Consider the following 9,039-nt stretch of genomic DNA (forward strand, 5'->3'; position numbering starts at 1 on the left):
GTTATCCAGTTTCAGGTATGTGTTTAGAACAGCATGAGAAGGAACTAAAGCAGGCAATAATGGTGTTTTCTAAGGGAATCAGCAAAATTGAAAATAGTTTTTCCATGAACAGTGACATTAGTGGCAGAGTGGAAGGAACAGGAGTTTAGAGAGTCAGTCACACCTGGCTTCAGAGCCCAGCACTGCCACAGCCATGTGACCCTGTGGAAGTTACTTAACTTCTCTGAATTTCAATTTATTCATCTGTCTACTGGCATTTTTTAAAGGTTAAATAAGACATAAATGAAAAGTGCTGAGCTTAGGACCTAGCCCAACAAATGACAGCTTTACATTGTGATAGTTACAGCACTAACAGAAGTAAGTCAATAAGGAAGATTCTATTTTAGGGGAATTCTCAGCCAAGATAAGGGGCACTGTCTTCTCCTTGTCAAGTCCTAATTTAATAAACAAATCATTTTTACAAGATTGTGAAGGAAAAATTCAGAACACCAGGAGGTGGACATCAACCAGAAGGATTTTTACACAAAGCCCTTTCATTTTCTACTTAGCCCTTGGCTGGTGAGTTTTCTGTCATGAAAGGCTTTAAAAGGGATTTCAGTGAGGACCCCTCTGTCTTTCACAAGTCAAGTAAAAACGGTCCCTTCTACTGTCAGCCTTCATGGACCATCCCTGCTCACTCTTCCTGGAGATGAGGTCACCTCCTCCCTCTTTTATCCTGAATAATTGACAGTAATATATCCCATTACAGCTTTTCATTTCTCGTTTGGAGCAATGAACAGTGGGCTTCCTCTATTCTCTAATAGTGATATTGGAAAGTTGCAAGTAGGTAAAAATTATCATCACAAGTTATATAGCCAGGTATAGAGATTTTTGAAGTATAACTTATGTTCTCACTCTCTCTCAATCTCTTTTTTTTTTTTTTTTTTTTTTTTTTGAGACAGAGTCTTACTCTGTCACCCAGGCTAGAGTGCAGTGGCGTGCTCTTGGCTCACTGCAACCTCCACTTCCTGCATTCAAGCAATTCTCCTGCCTCAGCCTCCCAAGTAGCTGGGACTACAGGCACACACCACCATGCCTGGCTAATTTTTTGTATTTTTAGTAGAGATGGGGTTTCACCGTGTTGGCCAGGATGGTCTCAATCTCCTGACTTTGTGATCTGCCTGCCTCAGCCTCCCAAAGTGCTGGGATTACAGGAGTGAGCCACGACGCCCAGCTCATTCTCTCTCTTTAAGTGTATAACTTGTATATATCATCTCTTGGGATCCTATCCTCTCTTGGTGACAATTTACTGATGTTATCCTTTTCCAAATGAAGGTCCGATTATTACAGTGTATCAGTCAGAGTCCAACCAGGAGACAACAACTACTAGCAATTTGAGCAGGAAATTGAATGTAAAGAATTACTGGGGCTGGGTGCAGTGGCTCACGCCTGTAATCCCAGCACTATGGGAGGCTGAGGCAGGGAGATCACAAGGTCAGGAGTTCTAGACCAGTCTGGCCGGCATGGTGAAACTCCATCTCTACTAAAAGTACAAAAACTTAGCCGGGTATGGTGGCACGTGCCTGTAGTCCCAGCTACTCGGGAGGCTGAGGGAGAAGAATTGCTTCAACCCAGCAGGCAGAGGTTGCAGTAAGCCAAGATCACATCACTGCACTCCAGCCTGAGTGACAGAGCAAGACTCCATCTCAAAAAAAAAAAAAAAAAGAATTATTAACTAAACAGAGGATTGGCATGACAGGGGATTGACTAGTAAGAGGTAAAAAGAATTCTTGAGAATTTAGGAATCACAAAAGGAGGGACAGCCACGACTGTGAGGCTGAGGGAGCACCCAAGGAAGAGGTTCCTTCTCTCAGGCTTAGATGCAAAACTCATGGGAGAGCTGTCACTAGATGACAGAGAAGTTGCTGAGGTGCCACAGGAGTGGAACTTGCTGGAAACCACCACTCTGGGGTGCAGCAGAAAGCTAGCCTCAAAAAGGTGCCTCACCTGGGACCTCACTTCAAAGCCCCATGAGGAGTTAAAGAAGGCAAGCATGGGAAGTGTCTCAATGGCAGCACTCTGCCGTGAGGCCATTTGGAAGGGTTCAGAGGAATCTTCTGGATGCCTGTGGAGAAAGCTGCTCCCTGCAGGTTGCTGGAGAAGTCACAGGCAGCAGGCACCTGTTGAGAGAACACCAGGACCAAGAAATGTTAGCAACCCCTTGAGGTGGAAACCAGAGTGGGAGAAGAACAGTGAAACATTCTTATATGTAAGAAGGAGCTGGAGGCATCTACGTGGGCATGGAGCACACCTCCCCACATGCATCCCGGGGAGGCGGCATGCCTCTAGGATCACACTGTCCAATAAGGTGGCCATGAGCCACACCCTTGCATCTTCCTTTACATTTTAAATAATTAAAATTAAAATTAAAATCAGTTTTTCGGTTGTACTAGCCATATTCCAAGGGCTCAATTGCCACACGACACCAGTGGCTACCCTCTGGGACAGCCCCGCTCTGGGAGCTGCTCTGCCTGTGGCTCTGGCCATCTGGCCCGGGAGCAGCAGTGTGGTATTTGTTGTGTTTGACCCTGAGGCAGTATTGCTGGTTTCTCACAATATTTGTGACACATTCAGGAGATTCAGAATGTCCTGAGTGCTCTGGTGAGGGGACCCAGGTGTTCTAAAAGAGCCAGCTTTATTTTCTTTAAGAGTCTTGCATAGTATATTAAATTTGTGACCCTATTACATCTACACTTCCTAAACTGGAATCCCCTGGCACACTTAGAAGCCCCCCTGGGGTGCATGTGGGGGGGTGTGCCCCATGCCCGCGTAGATGCCTCCAGCTCCTTCTTACATATAAGAATGTTTCACTATTCTTCTCCCACTCCTGGTTTCCACCTCAAGGCGTTGCTTACATTTCTTGGTCCTGGTGTTCTCTCAGCAGATGCCTGCTGCCTGCGACTTCTCCTTAGAAGTGTGCCAAGGAACCAGTGTTCCATGCCCAATTCAGATTTTTGAAATATTGGGTTAGGGCTCTTTCTACATAACAAACAATGTCCATATCCTCGGCTCATCCTAAATTCCTCCACCTGATCTCCATGGCCATGATCTGTATTGCTTTCCCTGAGAGACTTCTCCAAAGCCTGGGAGGCTGTTCTGCCAGTGACAGGCTGGAAGTGCAAGAAATTGGGAGCAGCTATCAGCAATAACTGACAGAAGTTGGTGTAAAAATAACACAGCTTCTTGTTCCTCAAGTAGGACCATTCTAAGGCATGCATTTCACATAATCTCCCAAAGTTTCCCCTTGGAGTTAAGCTCTAGTCACTTTCTTGGTAATGCACACTTTATTGGCTTTCTTTCCATCCTTGTATCACTTTCCTACTTCTCTTCTATCATATCCTATATCTCCCAAATAAATTACTTGCCCTGAGACCCTGGTTTCACAATCTGCTACTAGGAAAACCCAAGCTAAGACACCCTATGTGACTTCTTAGCATTTTAACACACTAATGAACATTGTCAGTCCTCAAGAGAGGCACATGCAGCAGCTCCCAATGTGTTGTCATTGGGTCTACCTTTTCTTGGCATTCCTGTCACATCTCCCTGAACTGTGTTCCATAAAACCCACCTTGGGAAATGCTGGTTTGGAGCAAAAAGATTCCAAGCTTATAACTCTGAGAGTCACTCTAAAGTAGATGTCAGCTTAAAGGGATCAGTCCAATGGGCTGCTGTGGCCTTTGGCTTTATTTTTACAATATTAGGGGTTCTTCTGAGTCAGAATAGAAACAAAATAGAATGCACTTTCCTATCTCATTCAGAGCCATCATGCATTCCTGAGACAGCTCTGTGGGAAGCTCTGCTTAAAAAAATGGCATCGTGCTTGATATGCTTTGGCTGTGCCCCCACCCAAATCTCATCTTGAATTGTAGCTCCCATAATTCCCATGTGTTATGGGAGGGACCCAATGGGAGGTAATTGAATCATGGGGGCAGGTTTTTCCCATGCTGTTCTCATGACAGTGAATAAGTCTCACAAGATCTGATGGTTTTATAAAGGACAGTTCCCCTGCACATGCTCTCTTGCCTGCCACTATGTAAGATATGCCTCTGTTCCTCCTTTGCCTTCTGCCATGATTGTGAGACCTCCCCAGCCATGTGGAACTGTTTAATGTGTCCATTAAACCTCTTTTTCTTCATAAATTACCCAGTCTCAGGTATGTCTTTATTAGCAGTGTAAGAATTGACTACTACAATGCTACTAAGAAGAGTGCAGAGAAGGCAGAACACAAGGCCAAAGGGAGTAGGTGGCAGCCGCCTGGGAATACAGTGAAAAGTTAGCCTTGCAGTGTTGGGGTGAAAAGTCAGAAAAGTGATAAGCTAGAAATAAATAAACAATAAATAGCAAAAAATGGAATAAATGTCTTTGTTCTTCACATTTCAGAATATTAGCCTTAAAGGACAGCTCTTCATGTCTAAAAGAAATATGTCAAAGATAAAATGGAGGAATTGTTACCATATATGGAAAGTACTTCTTGCAACAGGTGTTATGGGATATTTCCTCACTTCCTACCTCAAGAGTTAAAAACTGAATATAAAAAAAAAGTGGAGTCTAAAAAAGGTTAACAAATACTGTATGTTCTCACTTATAAGTGGGAGCTAAACATCAGGTACTCATGGACATAAAAATGGCAACAATACACACTGGGGACTACTAGAGCAGGGGAGGACAAGGGTTGAAAAACTACCGATTGGGTTCTATGCTCACTACCCGGGTGACAGAATCATTTGTACCCCAAACCTCAGCATCATGAAATATATCTATGTAACAAACTTGCACAGGTACCCCCTGAATCTAAAATAAAAGTTGAAAAAGAAAAAAATAAAAAAGATTAAGCAAAATCCTACTCATCAGAGCAATAAAGAAATAGTGTTACATGATATAAACTTTGGAATCAAATAGACCTCGGTTGAATAACTGCCCTGCTATTCAAGTGCACCTATCTGCACTTCAGGTTCCTTATCTATAAAGTGAATACAAAAGTACCTACCTTGTAGGATTGTTGTGAGAAATAAAACTAATCAAATACCCAACATAGTGTCTCAATAAGTAGTAACTATCATTAAGTCCATAATAAGTTACTAAAGCATTTAGTATGTCTTGGTTATATTGTTCCCACAATCTACTGTGGCCAGTTTTAGGGAAAACAACTAAGAACAGGACCCAGGGGTGGATGGACCAGGGCAGGACAGGGCCCACCTGGGAAGAGCAAAGCCCAGCCTGTTCTCTACAGCTCCCACAGCAAACTCACAGAGGCCTGGCTCTCCCCTGTCCAGCAAGACCAGATTCGCTGCTGCATTTCTATTACAAACGGTTTCAATCTTTCATCAATGCCCAGAAATATCTCCAGGCTTTAGATTTTCTGACACTTTCTTAGTCCTACAAAATCAAATAAAAGCCAGGATGCTGAATGTAGTTTTGCCAGTCCACAGAAACATTTCTGAGCATCCCAACCACCCCCCTTAATAAAAGCCTCTCTTGATTCCACTTTTGCTTCCAGCCACCTCCCAACTTTTCCACTCTCTTTTTATTAGTCCATTCTCTTGCCACAACAAAGACATACCCAATGCTGAGTAATATATAAAGAAAAGAGGTTTAATTAACTCACAGTTCTGCAGGGCTGAGGAGGCCTCAGAAAACTTATAATCATAGCAGATGGAGAAGCAAACACGTCCTTCTTCACATGGCAGCAGGAAGGGGAAGTACCAAGCAAAAAGCGGAAAAGCCCTTTATAAAACCATCAGATTTGTGAGAACTCACTCACTATCATGAGAACAGCATGAGGTTAACCATCCCTGTGATTCAATTACCTCCCACCAACTCCCTCCTAAAACACAAGGGGATTATAGGAACTAAAATTCAAGCTGAGATTTGGGTGGGGACACAGCCAACCATATCACCCTTCTAAGTACAACTTCTTGCAAGAATCACTCATGCTGTCTCCAACCCTCTCCTCCGATCCTCTCTTGAGCCCACTGCAATCAGGCCTGTCCACCTACTGTTGCCAAACCCAATGTTCACTTCTCAGTTTGCACCTACCACAACTGACCCACCAGCAGTGTCCCAGGACATAGTGCTCTCTGCTCTTCCTGCCTCACCAGCCCCTTGTCAGCCCCAGCTGCTCTTCATCAGGCCTCTCCTCTTCCACATCTGCCTCACTCCCTTAGTGACCTCATCCATGGCTTTCAGTATCTTCTTCAAGATTTTCTAACATGTCTCGATAAGCTGTCAGCTCTCAAAGGTAGCTCACCAGTGTGGACTTCTGCCCTGAAAATAATCCAAAATCCATCTTTTGTCCTGTCTATGCCCTGCTTCCTTTTGTTAGAGAGACAAAACATTTCCAATGGATCAGGTCCTTTCTTGGGTCAAGGGTGGACATTGACAACAATCCCACATAGATCCATTTATAAACTGACCTGTTGCTAGTGGAAGATCTTTTATCCTCTTCAAGGTTTTCCAACATGACCTCATGACATATGACATTTTCACTTGTTACAAGACTCTGGACATTTCTTTTTTTTTTTCTCTTTTTTTTTTTTTTTCTTTTATTATTATTATTATTATTATCATTATTATACTTTAGGTTTTATGGTACATGTGCGCAATGTGCAGGTAAGTTACATATGTATACATGTGCCATGCTGGTGCGCTGCACCCACCAACTTGTCATCTAGCATTAGGTATATCTCCCAATGCTATCCCTCCCCCCTCCCCCCACCCCACAACAGTCCCCGAAGTGTGATGTTCCCCTTCCTGTGTACTCTGGACATTTCTTAAGCTGTCTCAGTTTGGGATTCTCATCTATACCTTGGCTTATCAACATTTCACCTACAGGCTAGGTATATAGTTATAAAGAACATTTTAATCACTTCAGATAGTAGAAGATAGAATACAGCGCACAATATTTAAACGATAGTGAGGCATGGATTTTATTTGCTCTCCCAGAGTTTCCCCTTGGGGTTAAGTCCTAGTGACCCACTGCAGTCATTGACTTGGTAATGCACACTTTCACAAAGTACACATTTTTAAGATCCTCTATTATGTAATATAATCCAAGATTTTTTTTAGAAGTATTTTCCTGGCAGCAATGTGAATGGACAGAGACTGATTAAGGACCTAGAATGAGAGTCTAGTGAAGAAATAATAAATGCCTGAAGTCTGGCAGTGACTTGGAGGTTGGGTAGGTGCCAAATTTTTTAAAAGTCTGAGCTTATGAGTATAAGATAAAAAATGGTATAAACATCTCCAGCTTGTGAATGTGGAGAGGTGACATCATGGAATAAAACTGGAAATACAGAAAGAGAAAGAGCAGACAAGGGGCTAACTGATGAACGCTTGTGATGGTAGGTTCTTTTTGCCTCAGAAACTAGTCACCCTCTTTCTAACTCACAGGAAAAAGGAGACCTAAAAATAATCATGATAGGCCGGGTGCAGTGGCTCACGCCTGTAATCCCAGCACTTTGGGAGGCCAAGGCAGGCGGATCACAAGGTCAGGAGTTTGAGACCAGCCTGATCAACATGGTGAAACCCTGTCTCTACTAAAAATACAAAAATTAGCTGGGTGTGGTGGTACATGCCTGTAATCCCAGCTACTCGGGAGGTTGAGGCAGAAGAACCGCTTGAACCCGGAAGGCAGAGTTTGCAGTGAGCCGAGATCACGCCACTACACTCCAGCCTGGGCGGCAGAGTGAGATTCTGTCTCAAAAAGTAATAATAAAAAATAATCATGGTAATAATAAAAAATAATCATGATAATAATAAAAAGCACTAAGATAATCAAGAATAGATTGCCCATGTTCCTGCCTTCCTCCTGCTTATTGGAGATACTGAAAAACTAAACATCCAGGAAAATGTTCTGAACTCACCAAGGCAACAGTATTATATGAAGACAAGGCTAGGGGAGCCAGGCCATACTCTAGGCAGGTATTTGTCCAGTGCAATGGGCATGGCATGTTTAGCGGAGTAAATCCACTAGGAGAGCTGACAAATTAAAATGAGAGCACCATTCAGTAGATACGAAAAAGTCCTGCTTGGTAAAGTGATGGGAAATGGCAGAAGTCAATGAAACAATTGACCCTTCAACCAGAGGTCCCACCTGGGAATCAGCTCCAAAGACTGTAACTGGGTTACTGATGATCAGCGCAGCTCATAGGCCATGAATGTGAATGTTTCTCATCTCGGCTGTCTCACTGTGCTTTCTATTTTTCAGAAATCATTCCTGTTGTTCTGTTTTCAGACTTAAGGAATATGTATGCTGTCGAAATGACACTGCACTCAGAGATGGAAGGAAGCTGTTCCGGCTGTTCAGTTATTCCACTAACATTTTTCAACTCCCACCATGGACCACCCATGGTGGACCCAAACCAGGGATGCTAACATTGCCCACAAAAGACTTTCAGATTAGTAGCCATAACCACAAACATCTTATACAGCACTTATTCCTTTCCAGGCACTGTCCTATATAATTCAGTTATATTTTAGTGCCTTACATATATTAACTCATTTAATCCTTCACAACAACTCAGTAAGATAAGTGCACTATTGTTATCATCTCCATTTTAAAGATGAGAAAACTGAGGCAATAAAGGGTAAGAAACTTGCCCAAGGCTACACATAGAATAAGCTAGGATTTCAAATCAGGCTGGCTGAGTTCAGGGGCTGCACTAGACTATTCTACGCTCTATAGAAACAAATTATCAACAATTGAAATGGAGCATTTCTGGTATTAGATATTAGAAGTGAGGACATGCTGCCCCCAGGGCCAATTTGCATGGAGAAAGGTCAGGAAAAACTTTTCAGCCCTTGAACAGGGTCTTGCCAGATGAATATGGATTCACCAGGCAGGCTGGGAATGGGAGTTTCAGAGAGAGGGAAACTTGTGTGCAGAGACACAAGACAGGCAGCTGGAGGATGTTAGTTCAAGGTGGCTGGGATAAAGGACTGGAAATGGCATAGCAAGGGGAAAATGTGGGCATGTGCCGAGGCTTTATACATTATACCAAA

The sequence above is a fragment of the Pongo abelii genome, chromosome 14 (genome assembly GCF_028885655.2).
Source record: "Pongo abelii isolate AG06213 chromosome 14, NHGRI_mPonAbe1-v2.0_pri, whole genome shotgun sequence".
NCBI lineage: Eukaryota > Metazoa > Chordata > Mammalia > Primates > Hominidae > Pongo > Pongo abelii.